We start from the raw sequence: 13,473 nt of genomic DNA, 5'->3' as shown, positions 1-13,473 counted from the left end.
TACATTAAAAACACTTTGCATGACCAAAAGAAAGACAAATGACAAACTGGGAAGAAATATTTGCCCTTATGTCACAGATAAAGGGATAATTCCCCTAATGTGTAAAAAAAATTTTTTTTTAATTTTGAGAGAGGGAAAGACACGAACAACACAATTCACGAAAAGATATAACAAAATGCCCCTTAAACATGAAAAGTTCAAATTCAGTCAGATCCATGCAAATTAAAACTACATAGAGATACAGAGACTTCCCTGGTGGTCCAGTGAGTAAGACTCCGTGCTCCCAATGCAGGGGGCCTGGGTTCAGTCCCTGGTCAGGGAACTAGATCCTGCATGCATGCAGCAACTAAGAGTTTGCATGCCGCAACTAAGAAGCCCGCATGCCACAACGAAGATCTGGCGTAGCCAAAATAAATAAATATTAAAAAAGAAAAAAATACTACATAGAGATAACAATTTCTCACCAAACAGATGGGCAAAAATTCAAAACTTGACAATACTCAGTTGGAGTTGGAGGCACGTCACAAGGACACAGGAGCCAACTGGACTGCCCAAACAATACATTTGATCCTCCCAAAATCAAGTACAATAATGCTATTGGAGAAAAATAGGAATTTATGAGCCCATAACAATAATTAATAAAATAAATAAAGAGCAAAGAAAGGAGGAAAGGTAGGGCATACAGTCTGCTGTAACAAAAATATCAAACTGGGTGGCTTAAACAACATTCTCACAGTTCTGGAGGCTGTGGAGTCCAAGATCAAGGTGCTAGCAGATTCGGTGTCTGATGAAGGCCCACTTCCTGGTTCATAAATGGTGGTCTTCTAGCTATGTCCTCACAAGGCAGAAGAGGAAAGGGACCTCTCTAGGGTCTCTTCTATAAGTGAACTAATTCCATTCATGAGGGTTCTGCCCTCATGCCCTAATCACTTCCTAAGGCCCCACCTCTTAATACCATCACATTGGCGGTTAGTATTTCAACACATGAATTTTGAGAGGACATAAACATTCAGTCCACTGGATTCTCCCTCTTCCCCCCCAAAATTCATGTCCTTCTCACCTGCAAAATACATTTATTCCATCCCAGCAGCCCAAAAGTCTTAACTGGTTCTGGCATCAACTCCAAAGTCTCATCCAAATATCATCTAAATCAGATATGGGTGAGACCTGAGGTACAAGTCATCTTTTTTTTTTTTTTTTTTTTTTGATGTGGACCTTTTTTTTTTTTTTATTTTGCGGTACGCGGGCCTCTCACTACTGTGGCCTCTCCCGTTGCGGAGCACAGACTCCGGACGCGCGGGCTCAGCGGCCATGGCTCACGGACCCAGCTGCTCCGCAGCATGTGGGATCTTCCCAAACCGGGGCACAAACCCATGTCCCCTGTATCAGCAACCGGACTCTCAACCACTGCACCACCAGGGAAGCCCCAATGTGGACCATTTTTAAAGTCTCTATTGAATTTCTTACAATATTTCTTCTGTTCTATGCCTTGGCTTTTTAGCTGCGAGGCATGTGAGATCCCATCTCCCCGACCAGGGATTGAACTCGCACCCTCTGCATTGGAAGGCGAAATCTCAACCACTGGACCTCCAGGGAAGTCCCGAGGTACAATTCATCTTGAGGCAGATTCCTCTCCATCTGTGAACCTGTGAAACCAAACAAGTTATGTGTTTCCAAGATACGATACTGAGACAGGCATAGGACAGACATTCTCATTCCAAAAGGGAGAAACAGGGCTTCCCTGGTGGTGCAGTGGTTGAGAGTCTGCCTGCCGATGCAGGGAACGCGGGTTCGTGCCCCGATCCGGGAAGATCCCACATGCCGCGGAGCGGCTGGGCCCGTGAGCCATGGCCGCTGAGCCTGCACTCCACAACGGGAGAGGCCCCAACAATGAGAGGCCCGTGTACCGCAAAAACAACAACAACAACAACAAAAAACATTCTTTTGGCATTAGTTGGTTACAGTGATAGCAAGATACTGTGAGTGTGGCAGAGCAGCTCTAATGTAACAACTGCATTCCCTGCTTTCTGAACCGAAATGTAAGTGACTCATATCCTTTACATATGCGTTACCTGCAAACATTAACGCTGCAAATCTTGACATACACCGTTTAGGGAGAGTTGATGCTAAGGGGTTACAGTAAATGTTGAAAGGCTCCAAAAGTTCCTTTGGGGACTTCCTGTTTCTCCTCCCTCCCCTGAATTACTCTGCTTAACAAGAACCAAATTACTTAGAACTAGTCTGAATAGCAGCAGCACCCAAGGAGCACGACACTGAGTTCATGTTAAAAAGCAGTACCTGTGTAATGTACGTTTTACACCACAGGCAAAGGGAATATCGCTCTGGTTTTTAACTCCTGCATTAGAGTCTCCTACAAAAATAAAAGCATCCCATCAAGTTCTTCTAGATGGTGTTATTGCTGTACATTTGTAGATGGGTCACTTTCTGTGCTGTGTTTGCTTTGAAGGGATCTTCCAATATATCTCCAATATTCCTTTCTTATAGTGTCCTTTTCTTTAGCTAGGATTTCACATAACTCTAATGCTTTATTAAGAATGTCCTCCTTGTTGTATTGGTTTCCTAGCATGTCTTCATAGATGTCCACGAGAAAGGCAATTGGGGGAACTGCGACTTGGTTGTAAATCAAGTAATTGATTAAACAGGTTGGGATACTTGGAAAGACCACGATCCTGCAAAATCCCTTTCGAATAGTTCCATGCACTTTCATTATGTGGTACTAGTTTGATCGTTTGCAGAGTGTACTGGACTTCTCTCTTCAATACAGCACGATCATTGTAGCCCGTGGTGTTAGAAATTACGAACTATCTTTGGTTCCAGACAGTTATTTCTCACATCCTCTTTGAGAAGTTGATCTACATACTGCAGCTCATTATCCCAAAAGTGAAAGTCCTGAATAACCCATTGTCGATGTTGCCAGGCGTGATAATTCTTTGCATCCTGATTAAGAATATCAGCAATAAACTCAAGCTCCTGAGATGGGTCTCTCAGCCATTCCACGAGCACTCGCCTATGCTGCCAAACTTGATAGTTTTGGGGGCTGTTCCTCAATTTTTGCCGTGATGTAGTTCATTTCCTCACGTAGATCCTTTTGAAGTGACTTTAAGAGAACTCTCCGAAAATACCACACTGTGTAATTGGCTGCATTTAACTCGATAGCATCTCTGGTTAGTTTAAAAGCCCGTTCACTTCTCTCGTCACGCTGCAGGACAGCCCGGAAATAATCATAAACATCTTGAAATTTTTCACTATAAATGATCTGGACCGCTGCATTGGGGCCATCATTCTGCAGCACTGGATCTATATCAGCCCATTCTGCCCTGTTCCTGTACAGGACATAGGTGGGCGAGTCCAGGCTCAGGAACACTTCGTCCATAGGGGACGCCGCCACCTCTTCTTGCGGCGGCTGGGGCGGCTGCGTGTCGGGCTGACCAGGTTCCCCGCCCTGCGCAGCCGCCCGGACGCCGTCTGCGGCCGCCATCGCTCCTCGGCCCGCCGCGGAGGAGGCGGCGGAGGCCCCGCCCCTATTACATTTATTCTTATCAAAGACAGACATTCCTATAGTTTGAATAGTGAAAAAGGTTTTCACACTTGTAAAAAAGAGCAGTCTCTTCCCCAGAGGGAATCACTTTCATCTCCTTTACCAGATTCTCTTAGTATTTATCTGTATTCTCCAAATGCAATGTTTGATTTTTCAATTTTAGGAGTTATCTACTGACTGCCACTGAGGAGAATGAAGATTTATATTTCCTATATCGCTTCTCCCTACATAAATAATCTTCCTAGTCTGCCTTCAGTATAATTATAACTGTGGCTAGAGCAATATTCAAGGTTTACAATTTCATCACTTTTTAAACCCTGTTCACAACTGAGCCAATTTAACACTGTGATTTCCTTCCCTGTACAATTTTTTTTTGTTTTCCCTAGATTATTTGCCTTGTTTCTCATTGTTAACTTTTAAATACTTATAATTAATTCAACTCCAAACTCTTTACCATTTGTCCAAATCTCCTCTCAGCATGTTCAACTGTATCAGTTATGCTATCGATTTCATCATCTTGAAGTGTCTTCTGTAGCTTTCAGAACTGCTTCTATCTGGACTGGTTGCCTTCTGTTAGTTGCATCCTTAGCTTTCTCTTTACCATCATCCTAGAGATTCCCTTTGCTCTTCCTTTATGATGGTTCTCCTTTTTCCTGTATCCAATGTCTTCCTCTTCTTCATTTATGCCCTCACTTTGGTGGGGCTTCCCAAGAAATCGTTGAAGTGAAGTGTCGCAGGCTGAGGTCCCCAGGAAGGAGACTCTGAAACAAAAATTAATGTACAAAGCTTTTATTAGGGAATGTTCTTAGGATCAACATCTACGGAAGAGAAGGAAAGGAAGCAGGTCGAGCAGAGGGAGACGTTGAGCTATGATGAAGTCTCAGTGAGGGCCTCAGCTGACTGGGCCGTTCTGAAGCTAGATATTTTAAGAGTATTAACTCAAGGTTAAACCTGAGACCCTTGGGTTCACAATGTCAAAAGGTAGGCAAAACAAGAGAAGTTACTGAAAGCACCACACTTGTTTAATGCAAATTGACATCCTTTTTCCTTCAGCAAGTTAAGCAGGGAGCAAAAAAATAGAGAAGGGCATGGATGAAAGGGACATATAATCTTGTCTGAAGATCCAGTCCCTCTCTATCTCAGCCACTGCAGACTCCTAGCCAGTACAGTAAGTCCCCTACATACGAATGAGTTCCATTCCAAGAGCGCATTCGTAAGTCCAATTTGTTCATTAAGTCCAGCGAAGTTAGCCTAGGTACCCAAGTAACACAATTGGCTATATAGTACTGTACTGTAATAGGTTTATAATACTTTTCACACAAATAAAACAAACAAAAAACAAAGAAAACATTTTTAATCTTACAGTACAGTACCTTGAAAAGTATAGTAGCCCAGAACTGTATGTCTGTGGCCTCTGCTAGCAAAATTTTCTTCCTCCGATCTGCACGAGAAGGTTGGAGCCACCTAACAATCTGGTATGGATGTTGCAGTTTTCTGTAGAAAACTCAACTTGACACCTTCCCATGGGAGCCTGATGCTTTGCTCAATGCTGGAAAACTCTCAGAAGGCCAGGCATTTGTACTAAAACATTCACTAGAGGAGCTGTGGAGTTTCAGTAGCCATGAGTCTTAGCATAGATCCTATGAGTAATTCCATAGGCTTTCTTAGGAACACAAACACCTTGTTTACTCAATTTCCAGGTAAAAACGTATTTTCCACCTTTTAGAAACTTTTCTCAAAAATATATTCAAAAATAAGTTTTCATAATTATGCTTATGACATTTTTAACGAACATGTTTACAATTTGACAAAATGAGGTGGAAAAAACTCAAAACAAGTTCACTTTTAGGGGAAGGAATAAATATTACAAATGTTTATAAACATTGTAGTGGGTGGACCTTTAGAGTGGTCCTGAGTTGGGGCAAGGAGACAGGACTTCATACCTCCGTGTCGACCAGTCATTGGATGCAGGCTGGCTCAGAAAGGGAAAGTGTCCTTGGATGAAGCAAGTCTTATTCATCCCTGTAAGGGGGTTTTGTATATTTTATTTAACCCCAAAATCCAAAATATCATACGAACGTGTAATGAGCATAAACATGAATAAAATATTTTACTTTATTTTCATATTAAGTCTTTGAAATGTGGTGTGGGTTTCTTGTTTGTTTGTTTGTTTTTTGGCCATGCCACGAGGCATGTGGGACCTTTTTTCCCCGACCAGGGATCAAACCTGCGCCCCCTGCACTGGAAGTGCAGAGTCTTAACCACTGGACCGCCAGGAAAGTCCTGAAATGTGGTATGTATTTTATACTTATGCCACATCTCAATTTGGACTAACCACACTAGCCACATGTGCTCAATAGCTACATGTGGCTAGTGGCAACGATAGTGGCCCTAGATAGGTGTGTTATTATATGCACCAGGATCTATGTACAAAATGTTCATTACAGATTTTTAAAAATTACTTAAAAGTATAAACACCCCAAATTGTCTATCACCAATAAAATTATAAATAAATGATGGTATAATTCAAACAATGGAATGATATAAACTAGAATTAGACACAAAAATATAGATGAATTTTACAAACAAAAATATAAGAAACAAAACAATACGTATCACTACTTGGCAACCACCATAGTAATAATTGTTTGGGGCCAGAATGATCACTGAATGCTAAAACTAATAGGCAGAAGTTCGAGGAGAAACAGGATATGTACATAGTCTCAAAGTCCCTCCCCACAAGACACATTATTTTCGCCTCACAATTAACAACTTTTTTTTTTGGCTGCACCGCACAGCTTGTGGGTTGTTAGTTCCCTAACCAGAGATTGAATCTGGGCCCTCGGCAGTGAGAGCAAGGAGTTCTAACCACTGGACTGCCAGGGAATTCCCTACAATTAATAACTTTAGAGTGGGGAACCTCGGCAGATGCCACCTTAACCACGTGATCAAAATTAACATCAGCAACAGGACAACTAGATACCATGTGCTTCCTGATAGGATGCATGGAGAAGTATACAGCATCACTTCTGGATATGATATTCCTGCCAAAAATGCATAACCTGAATCTAATTATGAGGAAATACCAGACAAATTCAAACTGAGGGACATTGTACATAGTAAGTAACCTATAATCTTCAAAAGTGTCAAGGTTATGAAAGACAAAGATAGACTAAAGAACTCTTCCAGATTAAAGGAGACTAAATTGACAAGAAAATGCAATGTGTGATGCTGGATTGGATCCTGGACCGGAAGTTATTTTATTTATTTATTTTTTTGAAGTTATTTTTTTTAATGTTCTTTTCCTATAAAGCACATTAGTGAGACAACTGGCAAAATTCAAGTAAGGTCAACAGATTAAATAGTAGTGTCAATATTAATTTCTTGATTTTGGTAACTACTCTATGATAGAAGATAATAGCCTTATTTTTAAGAAAAACAAGTATTTATGGATAAAGGGACATTATATCTGCAATTTATTCTCCAACAGTTCTGAAAAAAAAAATCTGTGTGCGTGTGGAGAGAGAGAGAGAAACAAAATTATAACAAACTTTGTAAAATGTTAACATTTGAGGAATCTCAAAGAAGAATGGATGGGAATTCTTTGTATTATTTTTGCAACTTTTCTGTAAGTCTTTATTTCAAGATACAATGTTAAAATAATACATATATCATGTATAATTCTATTTATATAACAATTTTAAAAGACAAAACTAAACTATGTTTAGGGATACATGCACAGTTGGTGGAAGTATAAAGAAAAGCAAGAAAAGTATTTACTACAAAAGTCATGAGAGTTGTAACCCTAGGAGAGGGGAGTGTACTGTGATCCAGAAGAGTCAAAGGGCCTTTCATGATGCTAATAATGGTGTTGGTTATACAGGTGTTTGCTTTATCACTATCTGTTAAACTGTACATATAATTCTTTTCTGCACATGTATTATATTTCAAATAAATGTTTAAAAGAGAAGAGAATAACCCTGACGAGACAAAAAATTATAATATATTTTTAAAAATTATTATTATTATTTTTGGCTGCACCTCGCGCCTTGCAGGATCTTAGTTCCCTGATCAGGGATTGAACCCTTGCACTAGGCAGTAAAAGCGCGGCGTCCCAACCACTAGATCGCCGGGGAATTCCCCTAAAAATGTTTCTGTTTCAAAAAGCTTTGAGGGCTTCCCTGGTGGCGCAGTGGTTAAGAGTCCGCCTGCCGATGCAGGGGACACGGGTTCGTGCCCCGGTCCGGGAAGATCCCACATGCCGCAGAGCGGCTGGGCCCGTGAGCCATGGCCGCTGAGCCTGCGCGTCCGGAGCCTGTGCTCCGCAACGGGAGAGGGCACAACACTGAGAGGCCCGCGTACCGCAAAAAAAAAAAAAAGAAAAAGAAAAAGTTCTCCATGCCCCCAAGTGTGAAGCATACACCTGTCAGCATAATATTCAAGGCTCTCTGCAGGTTGATCCTACCCCTCATCTTCTCTAGATCAGTGGTTCTCAGAACGTGGCCCTCAGACTGGCCACTCTGGTCAGTAGAACTCACTCCTACGCACTAAATCAGTCTCCAGGGATGGAGCTAGGATGCTCTTTTAACAAGGGTGGTTTCAATGCACACTGAAGTTTGAGACCACTATTCCAGATTAATTAATTTTCTTTCTTGAACGCCATGCTTCAGCCATACTGAACTATCAGTTTCTGGAAAGTGGTTGCTGTCTCTCACCTTCTGGGCTTTGCACATGCTGTTCCCTGTGTTCCCTGCTTGCCCACCTCACACCCGTGCTTCCCTCTATCTCAGCGTTTATTCCATTGTAAGGCTTTTGCCTGTTTTTGTCTGTCTTCCCCACTTCCATGTAAACTTTGAAGGCAGGGACACCATCTTAATCATCATTGCATCTTTAGCACCTTGGCAGGTGCTCAATATCTATTTTCTTAATGACTATAGAGATTTAGATGTACAGAAACCTAATTGCTAACAGCAGTCAGCAACCAGCTACTGGGGTTCGTGAGGGAGAGCCCAGTGTCGTGTGCTATTACTTAGGAATAAATAGAGTCAACATATACCTACTTGCATTTTACTCCAGTCCTACTGAATATCACTGTCCAGTGATCTCTTAACTAAGTTGATGACAGTGGGAAGGAAAGGAAGTGGTAAACATGTGATATTGTGAAGGAAAATCAACACAAGTGAATGGATGTGAGAGCAGTGCATACAACTCAGGATCTCATCTCTTCTCATATTTTAAACCAGAAGGCCAGAGTCCTAAGAACTGAACAGTAACAACAATAGCATCAGGCCACTTATACTGAGCATCTACTCTGTGCAAGGCTTTATCTGTGTTAATACTGACAACAACCCTAGGAGGTAGGTATTATTTTGAGAAAACTGAGAAATCAAGTCATTAAATATTTGCCTAAGACCCTACATGGTGAAACCACTGTTATTGGTACTTCCTGTTCATGAGTCACATGGCCCCAAATTACATCCCCACCTCTGATCTTCACAGATCAATTGTGCACCATGAGGCCCATAGGTGCGGGTGAACGATCACCCAGACTTAAGGAACATGGCTTTTGGATAATGGTTTGGTGTATCATCTTTGACTAGAACACATGAGTTGTTATTATAAGATCTCAATGCAGTTGTTGGAGAATTAAAACTGAGGGACAGAATTTGCTTGTCCCCCTAATATGTTCACCCATGGTCACAGGAACCTCCATTACCCTAACTCTCATCACAGTGTATCGTAATTACTTGGTGAAAATGAAATTTGGTTTTCCTCTTCACTGCTGCCCCTCCAGTACAGCACCTGGTAGGTGGAAAGCACCCCAATCTATCACCAACCAAGCCCATCTGGGACTAGCACAAGCCCCTTAACCTCGCCTGGTCTGTGTAATCACCAAGATTTTCTCTAGTTTCTCTGTAAAGTGTCACACAGGGTTCTATGTATGGACAAACAAGGATGAAAAGTACAAGTTTACTCTAGATACTGTATTTACGGTCCTTACTTTGGAATGTCACATCAGACGCCTTTGTGTCTGACTGAGAAAAAAATAGCTTATAATTGATCTTACCCCTTTAAAAATTTTTTTAAATGTATATTTTTCAATTTATTTATTTTATTTATATTTATTTTTGGCTGTGTTGGGCCTTCGTTGCTGCGCGCGGGCTTTCTTCAGTTGCGGTGAGTGGGGGCTACTCTTCATTGCGGTGCGTGGGCTTCTCATTGCGGTGGCTTCTCTTGTTGCGGAGCACGGGCTCTAGGCACTCGAGCTTCAGTACTTGTGGCACGCGGGCTCAGTAGTTGTGGCTCACGGGCTCTAGAGCGCAGGCTCAGTAGTTGTGGCTCACGGGCTTTGTTGCTCCGCGGCATGTGGGACCTTCCTGGACCAGGGCTTGAACCCGTGTCCCCTGCATTGGCAGGAGAATTCTTAACCACTGCGCCACCAGGGAAGCCCCCATTTTATTTTATTTTTTATTTATTTATTTATTTATTTTTTTGCGGTACGCAGGCCTCTCACTATTGTGGCCTCTCCCGTTGCGGGGCACAGGCTCCGGATGCGCAGGCTCAGCGGTCATGGCTCACGGGCCTAGCCGCTCCGCGGCATGTGGGGTCTTCCCAGACCGGGGCACGAACCCGTGTCCCCTGCATTGGCAGGTGGACTCTCAACCACTGCGCCACCAGGGAAGCCCAGAAGCCCCCATTTTAAATTTTAAAGAAATATTTTAGCCAACAGTTATTTATTTAGGCTTCTGTGCCTGGCAGTGCATTGTGTAAAATAAAATATAGAAGATGTTTAAAATGTTTAATTTATTTTTTGATAAGTGACACTTTGACATGGTTCAAAAGTTTGAAGAGAGAAATATTCCCCTCTCACTTCATCTTCCAGCTGCTTGGTTCCCCTCCCTGAAAGCAACCAGTATTATTGAATTGTGACCTCTCCGAGAAACATGTTTTAAGTGTATGCAAGTACATATGTAAGACTTTTTTTTTCTCTCCTTCCTTACACAAATGGAAGCATGTCAAAAACATTGTTTGACACCTTTTTTTGTTTTTTCACTTAATATATTTTGGAGATCACTCTCTAGCAGTACATGTAGTAAAGGAAAGACTTCCTCTTTCTTTTTTAAGACTGGATACTCTTCTATTGTCTATTTGATAATAGCAACACAGCTATAATGATAATAATATTAAATATAAAATAGCTAAACTTTAAGAGTTTTACTTATTAGCATATTTAATCCTCTCAACAATACTATTAGATAGGTACGATTGTTCTTCCCACTTTGCAGGGGTGAGTGTTTAAATAACTTGCCCAATGTCACAAAATTCATAAGTGACAAACAGGACAAGCTATCTAATTTGAGGGGCTCAGTGCAAAGTGAAAATGTGGGTTCCTTATTCAAAAAGCAGGGGGAAATTACCATTAAAGGCACTAAAATATAAAGCTTTTTCCATTCTTTCATGGTCTCTAACTTGTCTCACCATGGTGCTTTTTATTTGCTATTCAATGTCATCTAAGTAAAGAAAATTTTTAAATTTAAATCGTTATTATGAAATTTACCATCCTTCTTCATATTGTGCAATGTCAGTTTTAAAGAGCATTTAACTCCTAAGTTGAATCATCGAAATTGGACAATTTGTATTTTGTAACTTGTACTCACACAAGTCTGTTTTATTCTTACCAGAACAATGATAACTCTGGATAAATGAACTCAAATGTTTTGATTTCACTTCTTGATATGTGCACATTCTACCAACACTTTACTTTCAGCTTCCTGATAAGCAAGGAAGGACTGAAAGGAAAAGGAACTCTGGGTTGCCTTGTCGCCTTTTCCTTCTATGTCATCATTTTCAGCATAAGTGACTGGCTAACACGGAGAGGTAACGCAAGTAAGAAATGATATGATATGGCTCCTTGGTCTTCCATGTTTCTTAGAAAACTGTCTTCTTTCTGGCTTCAGAGCAAGTTCTAGTTCAAAAGGAAAGCATGGCCTCTCAATGCTTATTCAGTCATACATGTAACACACTTACCTTGTACAAATTGGCTGAATTTCCCACGTATCACGAGTCCACCAGAATTCTGTGCTCATGGAACATCACAGATGCTATTTACGAATGAGGTGACAAGGAATGGTGACACCCAATTTGTTCATAGCTCCTCTGCTTCAAGAGGCAACAGCAAATCATGAGGCCCTTCTGAGTGTGGGACCCTGTGTGACTGCACAGCTCACATGCCCATGAAGACAGCCCTGGTGACAGAGCAGGATGCAAATCATAATTTATTTAACCACTCCTGTAATGAAGTGCATTTAAATTTTATTCTCTATACAGTGTTTCAAAAACAAACCAATAGCCGTGTATACACAGATTATCTAAAGATTTGTAAGTAGGGAAACATTTATTATACTTTTTTCATTTTATTTAATGTGCTCTGATAAAATCTTAATTGTATTCTCTGGTTGAGATTCAAGCCTTGTTTCTTGTGAGTAACTCTATGATAATAATAAACAGCCCCATGTTCCCAGACTTTTCGTAGACTATATAAGATAAATTCTAGAGCATAAAACAGTGCCTGCCACATAGTTGGTGCTAAATAAATATTTGGGGAATGAATGAATAAATCCCTAGGGATGGAATTGCTGAATTAAAAGTTATTTGCATTTATAATTTTCATGGCTATTACCTAATTGCCCTCCATAGATGTTGGAACAACTTATATTTTCACCAGTGATGCAAAAAATGGCTATTCCCCTCTCCATTGCCAACACAATGTGTTAGCAAGCGTTATCTTCATGACCTGTTAGTATCTCAGTGGGGTTTTTTTGTTTTTGGGTTTTCTTGGTCACGCCTCACGTGACCTTATTTTCCTGATCAGGGATTGAACCCTCACCCTTGGCAGTGAAATCACGGACTCTTAACCACTGGACCGCCAGGGAATTCCCTCAGTGGAGTTTTAAATGCACGTCTTTTAGTAAAGTTTAGCATCTTTTCATTTGTTTAAGAACCATTCTTATTTTCCTTTTATGTGAAATTTCTGTCGTATCTTTTGTCCATTATTTTCTACAGAGATTTTTTAAAAATATATTTTCTTTGTGAAATATAACATACATACAGAAAAAATATATACGTTTTGGGGTACATTTTAATAAACAGTTATAGAGCAAATACTTGCGTACCTGTCACTTGATCAAAAGTAGAACACTGCCAGCCCCTAAGAACAACCCCTACTCCCAATCAAACAAAACTCCTTCTGCTCCCGATGGGCTCTCCTGACTTTTATTGTGTTCATTTCCTTCTTTTTCCTTATTTTACCTCCTAACTATGCATCCCTAAAGAATATAGTTTACTTTTGCCTGCTTTTAAACTCTATATAAATGGAATAATACTAGATATATGTTTTTGTATCTTGCTTTCTTTTGTGTTCAATATTACCTTTGCAAAAAGTTATTCATGTTGTTGAATATAACCATCATTTATTAATTTTCACTGTACAAATACATCACAATTTAACCATTTATGCTTGGTAGACATTTGGGATGTTTCCTTTCTGGGTCACTGAGGAACAACACTGCTATGAATATTCTTGTACAGTCATCCTGACACTTGACATTCTGCATTCCCTAATAATATATATGTAGTAGTGGGACTGCTCTGATAGAGTATGTATATCTTAACTTTTACTGGATTATATCAAAGTCGTTTCCAAAGTGGCTGTACCAGTTTACACTCCCACCAGCAGTGTACAAGGATTGCTGGGCTTTATTTATTGATTTGTAGGAGGTCTTTATATACAGCATTATGGAAATTAGCCCTTTGTAATATGAGTAGCCAGACATTTTTTTCCAAGTTTACAATCCCTTTAAAGAGACACTGATGTTATTCCCCGCCTAGAGGAATGAAAATGTACCTGGAAAAAA

The 13,473-nt window shown here is 40.5% G+C and overlaps 1 pseudogene; it reads right to left on the bottom strand.

The window, feature by feature from the left end:
* Window positions 1-2,278: 2,278 nt before the first annotated feature.
* LOC101336711 (protein farnesyltransferase/geranylgeranyltransferase type-1 subunit alpha pseudogene) lies at window positions 2,279-3,499 on the bottom strand (annotated as a pseudogene).
* Between the last annotated feature and the right edge of the window lie 9,974 nt (window positions 3,500-13,473).

This window comes from Tursiops truncatus, chromosome 20, assembly GCF_011762595.2.
Source record: "Tursiops truncatus isolate mTurTru1 chromosome 20, mTurTru1.mat.Y, whole genome shotgun sequence".
Taxonomy (NCBI): domain Eukaryota; kingdom Metazoa; phylum Chordata; class Mammalia; order Artiodactyla; family Delphinidae; genus Tursiops; species Tursiops truncatus.
Note: the sequence above shows the minus strand (reverse complement) of the source record. Positions and strands in the feature narration are given on the sequence as shown.